Here is a 15,267-nt window from a genome sequence, read left to right on the forward strand (position 1 = left end):
GTGTTGGCAATTATCTGTCAATGCTAATATTATTTTCATCCTGTTTGTAAGTGGAGCTGGAAATAGGAAGAAGGGTAACTTTACTGTTTCTTTATACAAGACGCCTTCTTAGTCCCTTGAAGTCAATAAGAGTAAGGAACTAGCCCCACCAAGCTAGCTTGTGATTATCTGTTACATGGACATGAGAAGCAAAATAAGGTTGAGTGTATGTTGTGGGGGTGGGGAGTGTACGGGTGAGGGGGGACTCACCTTGCTCAGAAGCAGGGGAGAGGGAGGGGGTGGGATAAGCAGCAGTTCGAGGTGGACCACTATAGCACCCTCCACTTCCATGCCACACTATGGAAGCAACAGCTGGGGACTTTTTATAAGTCCCCAAGCAGGTAAAACTTCACCCCTTCTTTTCTCCTCCCTGTTCACTGGTGTTTCCCCTCCCACCCCTCCCCTCTCTAGATCCTGCTCAGTACTCTTTTGTCATTGTTGTTACTGTACATTGCATTTGTACAGTAACAACTTCTGTGTGAAGATCTGGCAGAGAAATTGCCCACCAATGCACACAAATATTCTACCCAGTGGAGGAGACATTCTCTCTATCTCCTCTGAGCTGTCTGCTATCCTGCAGTTACTTTCTCTATGTTGAAATATAGTCTGTTGCAAAAAGTGGGAGTCAGCAGGGAGGGGAAAAATCAACCCCTTACATTGCAGCGATGGTTTTTAAATGCAGGCGAAGACCTCAGGAAGACATTAGGCAAGGCGCTAGCCCGTTGGATGTAGCTATCAGTGCAGAGTTCAGCAGATATTATACAACCAGTATATTCCCCTACTGTCATCTCCCCATTATTTTGAGCCCTGAATTGGTTATGTCTATGAATAATTATGAAATTGTTTTGTTTAAGGTAGGTTAAGTTTCAGCTTGGTGAGTGGTTTTTAACTAGGGAGTTCGAAGCTCTTTGAACTGGGATTTGTGGAGCCCTGGCTAGAGCACCACTGTAATTTGAGCAGTGGTCATGATTACTAATTCAGTTTTAACTAGAGACATGTGGACTGGTCTGTCAGGCCTGTGCTGGAACACTGGTTTCACACTCTATCTTATCCAAGCAACCACTGTTTTTCTATCCATGCATACTACACTTTAAATAAAAAAAGACGTTCTGCTTGCCTAATCACTGCTGGATCAGTTTTCGGGGTGAGCGAGCCTTGTGTGCTGCCTATCTAGGGGAAGTAGTTCTAAAGTCCCCGTTATTATCCTATCTGCATGCCACACAATCTTTACTGCATTCATCCTGACAACACCCCAGTGAGATAAGGCAGAGCTATTATGTTGTTTTTATAAATGGAGAACTGAGGTACAAAAGGAGAGAGTCAAGAGGGGAAAGAAGCAGTCTGTCTAGTGGAAATCACACCTGGGGTAGGGACCAGTGCTCCTCAGACAATGTGCACAGAGAGTTTGGTATCTAAAGAAGGGTTGTCAGAAACCAGCTGAATGGGGTCCAACATAAAACCAACCATGAGTAGAAAGGGGAGAAATAGGGAAGGGTGTAAGGACCTCACTTAGCCAGGAACAGGTGTCTCCTTCCATATTCAGGCTCCTCAGCCTGAAGAGAAGCATCTAAGCCAGGCTGGTTTTCTCATACCTTTAAACACTAATACTTCATTGCATTCTTGTATCAATAGATTATATTTGAGCATAGAGAAAGTTGCTGTATAGAGTGATACACGGCTGAGACAAGTTAAACAGCAAGCCTCTTGGCATGTAGCCTAGCAATTGCAGCACTAACATAGGCATGGGCAATATGGATACATTCTTGTTTTGCCAAATTAGTTTTCCCCCATGTCACCTGGCTGCCCTCATACTTCATCCTTTGGCTGTCTGTTGCTCAAGCTGCATCTGGCTCAGGTGTGCTGGGTGAATGCCCAGTTTGAGAACCTGGGAATTTGGCTTGTGAGGCAACGGTAAACAGCCTGGTAGCTGTGGGGGCAGAGTCAGCTCTTAGGTGACTTTGTGCTTGAAAACTGGCTGAAAGTTAGGCAGCAGGTGGGCAGTGGTTTTGAGAACGTCAGCAGTGGCTGTAGAGGTAGTTGGGCAGATAAGCACTGTCTCAAAGAGTGCCTATACATGTGCTTGCTGTAACAGTTTCTAATGAGATTAATTGGGTTTTCTCTACCTTCTAATTAGAACATTCCAACATCACCACAGCGTCATGTGTATCACCCCCTGTAGGTTTAAAAATGCCCACTGGGGCCCTTTAACTAAAAGCTTGTTGAGTAAGTTTCAGTTAAAGCGTCCTGCAGGCATTTTTAAATGTGCAGGGACCTAATACACATGACGCTGCAGCATTTTAATTAGAGCAGCTCTCTGGGAACTGCTGTAATTAAAATGCCCTCTCTGCCCCCCCCACCGAGTACATGTATAGGCACCCTAAATGACTTGCCTGAAGTCACCCTGGAAGTCTATGATGAAGTAAAGTACTTAATCCCAATTTCCCAAATCTCAGCCTAATGTCTGGCCTGTTCCTCCTCTCTGCCATGCTTCCTCAGATCTCATGATCATCACATTGATTGGGAGGGGACAGGAATCAGCAGGCAAATTTCAGATACTTAGGGTATTTTTGAGCATGTTGTTCACAATATTTAAATCATAAGAGAAAGCTCTTCGGTAATAGCAAGTTACATACAAAGGAGCTAAAAAATAAAAGGGAGCCCAATTATATGTTAGGCCTAATTATACACTAGTTACAATCAAAGAAAATGGGTCCATGTTCCTGAAATGGATGCCAATGAAATGATAATTTTATGTGTTTACACTTTTTTTTAAATGTACCATTTCAATGGCGAGTTTTATAGGTAATATTTTATTGCACACAATACAGCCTGCTGAAGTAATACTTGCTAGAGTCTTTTATTGCAAAGAAGAAGGTGTTATATTCTTTTAAAGCCTTTAGTAATTTTCCACCTTGATTTGAATACCACATCTTCCTTTCTGTGGGAAAAACCCAGGCAGAATGTCCATTGTTAAAAATCAACAGGCTGATTCAGTCTGTTGCAACTGTAATAGGTTATATTTAACCAAACCCAGCTAAGTTAATATACACTATGTAGTAGAACAAAAAACAGGAAAAAGTTGTTTCCTTAATGTCTTACTTTCTTTTATCTAAATTCCAGCTTTTGAAATAATGTAGTAAAGTGTTCCTTCTCCCTTTTAATGTTATTTTAGCACAGCCTGTACTTGAAAATACAAATGATTGTAAAATGCAAAATGAGGAACCAAATTCTGATCTGACCTACATCCATATCCATTGGGAATAAATTATTTCCAGGTGAAATTTGGCCCTACTAAAGTTAATATCAAAACTCTCGCTAATGTTAAGGGAGAGGGATTTTATTCTGGAAATATGCTGCTAAGGCTAATATAGGAATCTGTCTCAGTACCTGCACTACTATACAGTAGAATATGGAGCATACCAAATAGTCTACTGTTGTAATGTAGAGTACACTCCCTTGATGCACCCATTGCAATGTATGGGGGGATTTTGGACAGGCAGGAAAACAGCAGCAAGGGAAGCAGTGCCTTGGTAGATGTCACAGTGTAAAAATAGCTCTGCTAAAAATGTTACAAAAGCTCTGCTGTGTGACCATGCAAGCTGGTCAATCATGGTATGCACAGGAAGGCAATCACCATGTTATATAGGTATATGTATACAATACATATATTCTTTCTCTGTCTGTACATCTATAACAATCCCATTGCAAATATACACTACACATTAATAATTTGTAACATAAAATGAGTTCAGCTGGAGCAGGAGTTGGGACTGCTATATGGAAAGAATTTAGCATTTGGAGAGCCAACTGGCTAGTAACCTGATCTAAGCACTATCCATGCTTTTTCTTCTTCAATCAGTCCCATTGTCATTATCTCTCCACTTAGACTTTTCCAGCTACATAATTCACCATTTTGTACAAGAAGTGTAGACCTGTATTGTGCCATCAATTTCTAAGCATAATAATCTATGGCATGAAAGAACTGTTAGTTACCATCTCCCCCTTCCACATTTCTGGACTGCCTGAACACAGGTGGGTGGCAGGGGACATAAATCTACCCAACAGTTATAAAGCAGATGTGTTGCTAGTGAGTGTAGCATTTTATGCTTTCATGCCATCAGCAGCTAGAAGGATTAATAAGATATGATTAAAAAATCTTTAAAATCTCATGCGAGGTGTCTGCTTTTGCTTTATTTAATCAGCTTCCTTTTTAGCTGTATTTATCACTGCCAATTAAATTTATTATGCAATAATGAACAATGCAGATTCTAAACAGAACTTGTGTTTGCTTTAATGGATCATTAACTTGTCAAATGCCCCCTCTTTTCCCTCACAATTTTTCCTTGTCTTGCCAAAATTTTCATTATCCCAGCCATCAATCTTCTTTTTAACTTTGGACAAATATTTTTTCATTAATGAAAATTTTAAAATTAATGACCACCCAAATTAAGAGTCTGCTCCAGGCAACCAAAACATAATATAGTGTATGATTTTTATTTACAGTCCAAATGGATGATCTATTATTACAAGTTAAAACTGTTGACAAAGCTATAGTCAGTCAAAAGTTAATTCACATTATTTAATGGTTTTTACCTGACCTCATTAGTAAGTTTACACAGAGTTCATTCTTCTAGAAAATTGTAAAACATTTTCTCTGTAATGTGATTTTAGGGATAATGTTGTAAATCAGATATAAAAACACCTCTTAAAAATGCATGTGACTTTTTTATACCATAGATTTCAAAGAACCATATTCACATCTTAATTATGGCAGTGTAAATCTAATTCCACTAGAGTTAATGGAACTATTCAAGATTTGCACTGATTTTAATGGTAACATGATGGGACCCTACAAGATTTTCTCCCATTCCTGGCATGATTATCTTCAAGAAAATAATGAACCACAAAAGTCTGTTGTCCACTTGGAGTAAGTGCAGGGAAGATAAGAAAGTTACAGGAGTTACCAAGAGTTATTTGGAGAAAAACTTAAACTCATTAAATGTCCAAAATCTGGTAACTACAACACAATAGAGTCTATGGTATAATTAACATTTATAAAAGTTCAGAACTATACAAGTTGTAATGGGTTAATAACTATTGATTTAGTTATCATCACAAAAAGAGTGCATAAAGCTTATAACATACTTATAACAACTATGTTATTTAGTAAATAACTAAATCCATACATAAAATCACTATTTCTTATACTGAAAAAGTATTCCTCTTACTTCTATGACCAAGTGAGGTCTTGCATCCTCCACTGAAATAACTCAAATTTTATTAATATTAAACAGAATAAGTGACAAGGAAATCAAACATAGTTCTGTTGTTTTGGGCCCCCTAATATAGGCATAATTGTGGTTGTTCAGTTTGTGCACATATACTAATGTTAATCTGACATTGCTTTTACAGTGTAAATTACAGCAGCACTCATTTACATACCATTAGTGCTGTAAATGATATCAAGAAGATCTAAATAAGTAAAATGACATTCAAGGCAGCTGCTGTAATGTCTGCATTAGTGTGTGAATGATTAATAATTGGCTTAATTTTGTGCATATTTGACAAAAGCTTGGGGAGAACAGCCCCCCCACCTCCCCCGGCATATGTTGAAGGTTTTGAATTTCCTGGAACTAATAAACTGAACCTTATAGGCTCATTTGCAAAAATGGCAACGAACCCCTATCTACACATTCATCTGCAGATTCAAGTCTAACAAACCTTCTGTCTCAATAGCCAGCTTGAAGTACAGTGGGAATGAACACCACTTCCTTTCCCACTGCCAGCTGAATTTCCCATAAACCTTAGTGTCAGGCTGCTGGCCAGGGAACTCGTAGGGCTCCATGTTTTCCGGGTTTCATTCTGAGACATTGTAGAATGACTCAGCAGCAGTGTCTCAGTCTAACTTCATTTTATTCGTTTTAGGGGATTTAACAAAGGCCATTGGCATTATTTCAAAACTTATTCTATAAGGTAATAAAAGGTTTTTACTGTAAAGGAAAATACTGTTGTATCCACAGTACTATGCTCCCGTTTGCAGATTGGGAGATAGACTTCCAGGTGGGCAACTCTGGTTAAATGTATTAGAAGTCATGAGTCTAAAAACCTCATGAAACCCACAGAAAATTAAGAGGAATAAGAAGAATTACAAGAACAGTAAATCCCAGTTTGGGGTTCTGAACGCCTGTTTTTTTTAAGCGTTGTTGAAGACTCACTCTTGGAACAAAAGAAGTTACATACAAGAAATGCTCCCTTGTAATATGTTTGTGTAATTATGCATTGCTTTCTAGTGTCTGTGAGGTCTGAGTTAGGGATATGGAGTTAACATACTGCAAGCCAATGTAATATTTCTTGCCCTGGTGTCTTGGAGAATTCTATGTGTTCCCAAACTAGGTGGCAGTACAAAATATTTTCTAGATAATAGCGACCATTGTGACTGGCAGCTTTCCTTCAATGTCAGTAGTGTGACTGCACGGACTATTATGACACTCCATCTCACAGCTGATGTTATGATACAATACAACATATATGCTAACCGCCATACAAATTGGAACAGAAAATACACCAAAATGATTTTCACCCTTTGATTTTTGCCAATAGTTGATCTACTAATTATAGCTATTTATAAATTGTTGCTTGAGACTATCTGAAATGGGAAAGGATACTCGTTCTCAGAAACAGATCTCTAGAAAGTTGTTCTCTTCTATGTAAGAATAAGTATCTAAAAGACATTTCAAGTCACCTCTAGCTAAATAAAGAACTATGGGGTAATTAGTCAACTGCATTTTATTTCTCCAACACATAAGCAGTTCCATCCCAAGGGAGTTTTCAAAGTCTAGTTAATCCATTCTTAATTCTTTGCTTTCACTCTTCTCCAGTTAGAAAAATTCCCAAGACTGGTGCAGGAGCAAGTTATATTGCTAATTTTTCAGAAAGTTGTCTAATATTCCCTACTACATTATGAACTTGATAAATTGTTTAAAATTGCATTGTGCCTACAGCAGGTCTCGGAACTTTTTCAAAACAGCTTCAAGAAGTCTAATAAGTCCTTGAGATGTACACGTCTCTCCTTCATGGGAAAATTAAAGTAAGACCAAATTCAAGGTACAGAGGTTCTAAAATTAAAAGAAAAAGAAACTGTTATAAAATTATCAGCATCTCAAGAGGAATGGACAACTCCAAATGTGGTCCAAGTTAAAACTCACGTCTCAATTACAGCCACCTATTCAGTTCTGATATTGCTGATAATTAGATAAGGATGTGAAAATTAGCATTCCAGGATAGCTTTGTGGTATTTCTAGCCTCATAGTTTGTCTCTTAAGTTGCCAGTGGTGTGCAATTTCAAATTCAAGGAAAGCAAAATATTATAATTGTATAACGCTCTTATATAGGAAGGTGGAGAGGAAGGATTTATCCTTGACCAGAGCTGATGAACAGATTTTCTTAAAACTATCTTTAGATTTGATTTATGCAAATAAAGCTTAAGCTAGGATAAACTGTCTTTCTTTTCTTCGTAAAACAAGAATGTCTTGCTTCATTCTTAAAATCACTGACTGCATAATCTGATATCTTATAAAATACCTTATTATATAATATATATAATAATTTAATGATAATCTGCTCTGCCTTCTATCTGATTTCAAAGTAGCACAAATAATTACCCCAAACCAATATACAATTATTTAGGAGTTTGAAATACCTGGTCTTCTCCCAAATGGTGGGGGAGAGTCCCGTAACTTACATAATGAAGTCAAATAGTATCTTACCCCACCAGTAATCCTAAATGTAATGGGGCTACTCAATGGGTATGTTGTACTATTCAGTATAAGTAAGGGTTTCTGAATTCAGCTTTATGAACAGCCAGTTGTAACTTGCTGTACCAGGAAAAGAAGTCAAAAAACTGAAAAAAGCTATTTATTTAAATAAATACTGTGAGGTTAATGTAGCGTGCATATTAATACTGAGAGAAACAGCCTGGGTCTGATCTTCAGCTTGCATAAATCAGTATTGCTCTATTGATATCAGCGTGGATTTACACAGATGGAGACTTGGCCCAGACAGGCAGTTTTTGTACATGAGTTATCTACCTGTGGAAATCAGTTTTACAAATTTCAGGGACTCCACACGATATTAGTATGACAGCTGGGACCTCTGTATACACTTTTAGAACTGTACTGGTAGGCTGAATAATGGCAATTTAAAATTGTCCTGACAACAATGTCTGAGGCTTGAAAAATATTCTAGTGATTCCCAGCATTGCGGTTGAGCCTGATTTCCATATGGGCCATGAAGAGTGGAGGGAAATGCCTTTTCACACCCTTTCATGATGAAAAATAAGCTCTGCCCACTCCCTTGTATTCTGTATGCACTGCATGCTGAAAAAATGCCAAGCACTCACCATTTGAACAATGCCAGGCTCACTCAGGGCCACTCTCAGGAGTACACATGAGATTGCGACCCTAAAAGCATCCATAGACAGTCACATGTCAAAAAGCAACTCAGCAACATTTTTTGGTGAGCGGGTGTGAATGGGAGGGGCTTATTTCTTAAAGGTATTTTAGGATTGCCATGGAAATGGTGTAGACTTACCCTAATAGTACAGGTACCAGATGCTCAAAACCCTTTGAAGATTTTTGGCCCCAAAATGTGTAGAGTCTGAAGTTCTGGATCCAAGTTTCACCAGGGTTTATCCAGTAGGGAATAAAGAATTGATTTCTTTTCAGTGACCTGAATAAGAATTGTGATTTATTTAGTTAGTTTATTTATAGTACTCCAAGAAGCTAAACAATTGTGACAATATTCATGTTTCTTCCTCCAATGCTTAAAAGAAAATAGATTCCTTGGTCCAGACAATTATATACATGATCAATCCACCTGTAACCAAGAAGAAAATATATGTGGGAATATGCTTTTAATTATTACTTTAATCTCTTTTGAGAGTAGAGGAAGAAGAGCAGTTTGGTATTGCATATAAAACACTGGACCTGTGTTCACATGCTGTACGATATTAACAGAATCCATTCAGTAAAGTACAGCCTATTATTATTCAGTCTTGAGCTATCTATTATTTTCTATGTAATAGCGTCATTGCTTTACGCTATATATTTTCATAGAGTCACATATTCCTCAGGGGTTTTTGGTTGGCCTGAAACCACAAAGAAAAGGTACAAGGAGAAAAATAAATGAGTTGCCCTTTTCCAGTTGACTAATGTGAGCTATAAAACACTTTAAAATACAAAGGACTTAACATCTGGTCAAGTTTACTCATCATAAAGGCACCTGAATGAAAAGTACTTCTTGTTCTGTGGAGCAGAGCCAAATGAATGATAGACTAGGATAGACGTTTCATGTTGTTATATGCAGGAGCTCCCTTCCTGCATTTCAAGAGCTAAATTAGAGGTAACATGATAGTAAAATATGCAGGTAGCCCCAGGACACATCATATATTCTTTTATTCTGATGGTTTTCTATAATTAAAAATGAAATCTAATTGCTAACTCCCTGTTCCTTTCCTACAAATGATGCAGAATTGGTTTCATCTCTGGAGCTGAGGTGAAATATTTCTTTTCTGAGCAAAGTTAACGATTAAATAGCTTTCCTTTGAAAAAAATACTTGTGTTTTAAAAAATGTCACAGTATTTCTTTGTAAATGCATTTCACTTTGTCTTTGAGCTATTTTGCTTCACTCTAGCAATGAAAGGACACTGAGCTAGCTCAATAAATTCATCATCTTTCTAAATGTTTCCCTGACAGTTTGTATTTTGACAGCTCATCATTGCTGCCCTCTAGAATTAGGAAAAAGAGCCTCAAGCAAGAAAAAAAGAGGGAGAGATGGGGGGGAAAAGCCTCTCACATTGTGTGGAAGAACACAACTTGGGGGGAGTACAAGAGAAACTGTGAGGTCTTGCAGGTGAGGGGCATGGGGGGTCTCCCCCATGCCTTCCCCCCACACTGCATGGTCTTCCCTGTGCTCCCCAGTCCTGTATCCCATGGTATCCCCCATGCACCCCCTGTGTCATCCCTGTGCCCCTCCAGCCCAGCCCAGCCCAACCAGGTCAAAGCCCCAGCCTGGAACTGGAGTCTGAGCTGGAGCCCAAGCCGCAGCTGCCTGCCCTAACCCTGAACCTGTACTCTAATCTAGGGTAAGGCTTTCCCCCTTCCCCCTGCAACATTTACTCATCTTGGATTCAAATGAATATTACAAGTAGGAAGTGTAACTTCATGCTGCTTTTGTTAGATCCACGTGATGTAATGCCAGGGTCAGATACTGGCAATGCCTGCTCAAAGGTATTGACTAACACTTTAAGGCATAGGCCAGGAGTGGTCAGCATGCAGCACATATGCCGCATGGGCACAGGCAGCCGCTGTGTGTGGCGTGGAACAGAACAAAGAGAGGACAAATGGTGTAGTGGCAGATAAGGCAGGAAGCTGAAAGAGCAGGAGCTGAGGCAGAAAGCACAGGGAAGCAGAAAGCAGAACGGCAGGTAGAGGAAGGGGATCAGACAGGCACACGGAGCTTACGAAGTTTGAATTAAATGTTTCACAGTGATGTGTTTGATGGAGACAGTCAGTTCGTTTGTGTGCCATAAATGCACTGTGTAAGTGAAGGGCGATTGAATGGAGACAGGACATAGTAGCAGGCATGAGGGTAAGAGACATTCAGATGCGGAGTGTCATGTCACCTTTTAACCATGAGGTTGCATTCGTGACAGTGAAACTGGTAATCTGTGTCCTGAGTAGCAGTGAAGAAACAGTACCAGGCCTATTTGTTCAGGATTTGTTCAAAGCCCAAGGATTCAGACCTGAGCAATTAAAGGCTTAGGATGCAGATACAAAGCATACTAATGGGGCATGTCTACATGTGCATTTACTCTGGCTTAAATTTACTGCAAAGTAATTTACAGAAATAGGAATATGTGTATCTACATGTGCAGGCCGGTGTTTACACGTGTAGGCTTTAAAGAGCATTAATGCTGTGTGTGGACTGGCTTGGGACTAAAGTTAGTCCCAAGTCAGTCCACACATAGTGTTACTGTGCAGTAACATGTCTACACATACATTACTGTGCAATAGCTAATTGTGTGTAAATTTGATATCTGCATGATGCTCAAGTTGGTGTTAAGTCACCATATTTACTGTGCAGTGCGACCATGGTTGTGTAGACATGTGCCTGTACTGCGCCTGTAATTTTGGTTACTGCACAGTAAATGCGCATGTGTGAGTGTGCCCATTGACACCTAAACAGAACTGTGGAAGAATCTGAATACCTGTATCACAAAAAGTGATCCAGATTGATCCCACTCCAGTACATACAGAACTGGTTATATGCTTCCAAATGCCTGAAAAGTTCCCTTGGCATCTTGGCTGAGGCTTAGGCTTACGCACATGCTCAGAAGTGATCTAGATCAAGTAGCTAGGTCCAATCTGCTGCGTAGATTCCAGTGCAACACAGGGTGGTGCTGGGAGGCACATATATTCTGCCTATTTGCTCAGCCTGTTGGGCATTTGCAGTGTCCTGATTGAGACCATCTGACTGACAGCACTGCATTCAGTACAAATCAGGGTACTCCAGGGTTATTTTTAAACATGGTAGTACTTATGCCTATTTTTTGCACAACAGTAAAGTTGGAGGGTGGGGAGCAGGGGGAGCAAAGTCTAGCTGCCACTGCTCTCCACAGAGTGAAAGCTGCCATTGTTGCTACAGGAGCATTAGCTTGGGCAGCAGGAGCCCCAAGGCCAGGCTCCCTGAAAGCCATCCCTGGTGTCTCATTCATTACTTCTCACCCCAGATATGTTAATGGGTCCCAGGCTGTTCCTGCTGTGCAAAAGACTCCCTGGGTTTGGAGGGGACACCATTCTGCTTCTCCCCTTCCCCACAAAAACATTGCTAGATACATTACTGGTCTGCCCGGCTCCTGTAATTGGGCAGGGGCAGTGCAGGGCTGTGCACGTGATGGCAAACATTCCCAGGGTCAGGGGCAACTCCAGCACCCCCTCAATAGGGGGTGCCCCACTCACCCTAGTTATGCTACTGCTTTACCATTTGGTTAAGAAAAACAGGAATAACCCTGGGGTCAAGGTCTAGTTTTCTTTCCACTCAACCCTTATTCAAAAGATGGATGTCACTGCCTCCACATTCAAGAGTGAACGTCATTGTTGGTCCTGCACTTGACACTGAATTCAGTGCTGGTGTTGGAGTGGATTAACTGTCTTAGTCTGGTAGATGCTACCTCTTTGGATGCTCTGGATCATCAGATGATATAGGTGCCTAATGACTAGCCTTGAGTCAGACACCTACGTTTGAGATGTGGGAGTTCAGGCACTATTGTGCCTTCAGCATTTCCTATTGCTTCCTTGCTTAGTGTCTTGGTGATTTGGTCCCCCTTTGAAGGCAGTTAATTGTCTCCATGGGTTATATAATAACTGTAGGTGTTAAGCTCTATTGATTTAGACTGCTGTCTTGGATTTAAGGTGCTGAATTTTTGAGGTATGACATTGTCGAAGTGGAAAAACCATGAGAACAATTTGGATCTTGCCCTTATCTACCAAACAGAAAAAAGACCTGAAAAGTGCCACACTAGAAAATGATTTAATCTTATAAACAAGCATCTATTAAAGAGGCATTGTTTACAAAAACAATGTGGGAAAGAAACAAGACTTCCAGGTGTTATATTCAGCCTCCTGATGACTCTTTCTATTGCACAACCAGCTGAATTTATTCAAGAGGAGGAAGTCTTGGAGCTCTTCAAAACACCTCTAGAAAAATCAACCTGACAAATAATTCTTGTGTACGTCTTTGTAATAGAAGGTTTTGTGCTGGGTATTTTACATGCTCTCTCTTAATAATGTAGTTATCTGATCTGGAAAAGCGACTTTCTTAGTCAAGAAGCTGAAAAAACAAGAGTTAAGAAGCTACACTTAAAGTAGCTTAATCTTATAATAAATATATAACATAACTTTTTATATAATTAAGGTGATTTGAACTTCTAACAAGAGCTACTGCAATTTTTGTTAGGGGAATAGGCAGGGGGGTATCAATAGAAATCACTGTACTAGGCATGAGTATGTGCCTATTTAGAATATTCCTTATCTTTCTGGCCCCTATATTAAAAAAGATTAAACCAAATGAACAGAAGAGGCAATAGGATCCTATCTTATAGACTGAAATTAAAATAGTTTAGATTTTTCAGATTGGCAGAGCAAGGGTTGGCCAGAACTGTTATTGCTTGCTAAATATGTGGTGAGGTGAGTGTCACAGAGGAGTTTTTTAATTTAAAGCACAATATCAAGTGGGTACAACCTGGCTGTGAACAAATTTAGACTGGAACTTATGAGAAGGTTTCTAACGATTATAGGTGTAATGTTCTGGTATGGGATTGAACGAAACTCCCTCTCTGTGTGGTAGCTGATGATTCCCTTGCTTCTAGGTTTCTACTAGTCACCTGTAAAAGCTAAGAAAACTCTAGTTCCTTATGCATGCTCTATTTGATATCTGCTCTGCCACCTACTTCCCTTTTCTATAAAGCATGAAATATTGGCCAAATCTAAAGGTGAGAATTTTGATTGGGAAATAGTCGTACTCTTTTGGGTACTTAGAAATTGCTCAGGGGCCTCAATAGACACTCTTTCTCTTTTGGTTAGGAGGGAACAAATGAGCGGGTTTGAGTTGAAGAGGCAATTACTAGGGGTGTGCGAAGTGGGCCGTATTCAATCTGGATTCGGATTTGGCCCAAATCAGGGACAGTGATTCGATTCATTGATTCAGATCACTGTCCCTGATTCAATTAGGCCGAATCCGAATCTGAAGATTCAACACTAATTCAGAGAATTGGCGATTCAGACACAGATGCAGCTTTAAAATGATTTTCTACATACCTCGAGGTAGCAGGCATGGCTCGTGAATTCTGTGATGCTGGGGCACATGGAACGCCCCACAGGAGTGCAGGGGGGGCATCCACTTTCTTAGTAGTGAACCCAAAAGTGCTTCTGGTCCACTTCCAGGTCCATCGGGGAGCACACTGGACACCCTCCCCCACCCCAGCTTGATGATCATCCCTGGAGGCACCAGTCACTGAGCCAGGGAGGCCACGGGGGGGTGGGGAGGGAAGGGGTTGTGTGCTCCCTGGAGGACCCAGAAGTGGACCAGAAGTGCTTCTGGTCCACTTCCAGGTCTGCTGCTGAGCACGCTGGGGAGCCCCCCCCCCCCCGTGCTCCTGTGGGACACTCCATGCACCCCAGCATCGCAGCATTCATGAGCTGCGTGCTACCTAGAGGTATGTAGAAAAAACATTTAAAACTGTCTCTATGTCTGAATCTTTGAATCTTTCCAAATCTCTCTGAATCGATTCAGAGGGTTCTGATTCGATTCAGAAAGTTTAAAGGGTCTCCTGGTTTGATTCGGATTCAGAGATTCAGCCATCGAATTGGGCTGAATCTCTGTCGAATTGAATCAAGGACTGAAGCTTTGCACAGCCCTACCAATTACCCTACCCCATAGCTGTTTCTGGCAAGGATAATCTTGTTTTGTAACAAAAAGACACAGTCCTCTTCCTGAGATCATCTGAGCATATATTAGTATAACTTCTCTGCCACTGCAGTAGTAGGGCATTGGCAGTGTCCTTGGCTCTCCTACTTTTCCCCCTTGGCATGTTGTTTTTAGTTTTTGTGTTCACAAGGTGCTTTATGATGTGTGATGGATTCAAGGGGTTGATTTTTTTGGACTTTTGGATGAATAGGTACCTAAGAACTGAAGGAGTGGATCCAAAAGCTTTGGGAAGTCCCTTTCAGTTATATGGTCCTATGAATCAAAGTGTTTGTAAAGAATATGAGTTTCAATTATCAGGATCCCCAAGAATCCTGACAATTAGCTGCATAATTCAGTGGGTGTGTTAAGTCTGAAAATCAGTTCCAAGAACTCAGATTTTCATTGGCATTATTGCAATAGATCACAATCAGTAGTACTGGATCATGTTCCATTTTCTAATTCAGAAGGATTAATTTTCAAAGCCATTCATTGAAAATCATATGCCTTGATTATATGTTTATACATTTTCTTTTGCTGGTTTTGAAATTGTATCCCTTGAACCAAAACTTAGAATCCATATCCAAATTCAGAATCTTTCCCAAATTTTCAGGGTCTGCACTGATTTTATTTTGGAATAATGGCTTATTACTGTATGTCGTGTATGGCAGGCGACATAAGATCATTTCCTGACACTGCCCAATATC

At 40.1% G+C, this 15,267-nt stretch overlaps 1 long non-coding RNA gene across 1 annotated transcript; it reads right to left on the bottom strand.

Annotated features, from left to right (window-relative positions):
* Nucleotides 1-5,774: 5,774 nt before the first annotated feature.
* Nucleotides 5,775-8,831, bottom strand: LOC149860052 (uncharacterized). Its single transcript, XR_016443595.1, has 3 exons — nucleotides 8,629-8,831; nucleotides 8,438-8,498; nucleotides 5,775-7,154 (listed from the first exon to the last, which is right to left on the bottom strand). It is a non-coding gene; the product is annotated as an uncharacterized LOC149860052 (long non-coding RNA).
* Between the last annotated feature and the right edge of the window lie 6,436 nt (nucleotides 8,832-15,267).

Source organism: Crocodylus siamensis, chromosome 7 (genome assembly GCF_052110815.1).
Source record: "Crocodylus siamensis isolate JL-2025a chromosome 7, ASM5211081v1, whole genome shotgun sequence".
NCBI classification, from domain to species: domain Eukaryota; kingdom Metazoa; phylum Chordata; order Crocodylia; family Crocodylidae; genus Crocodylus; species Crocodylus siamensis.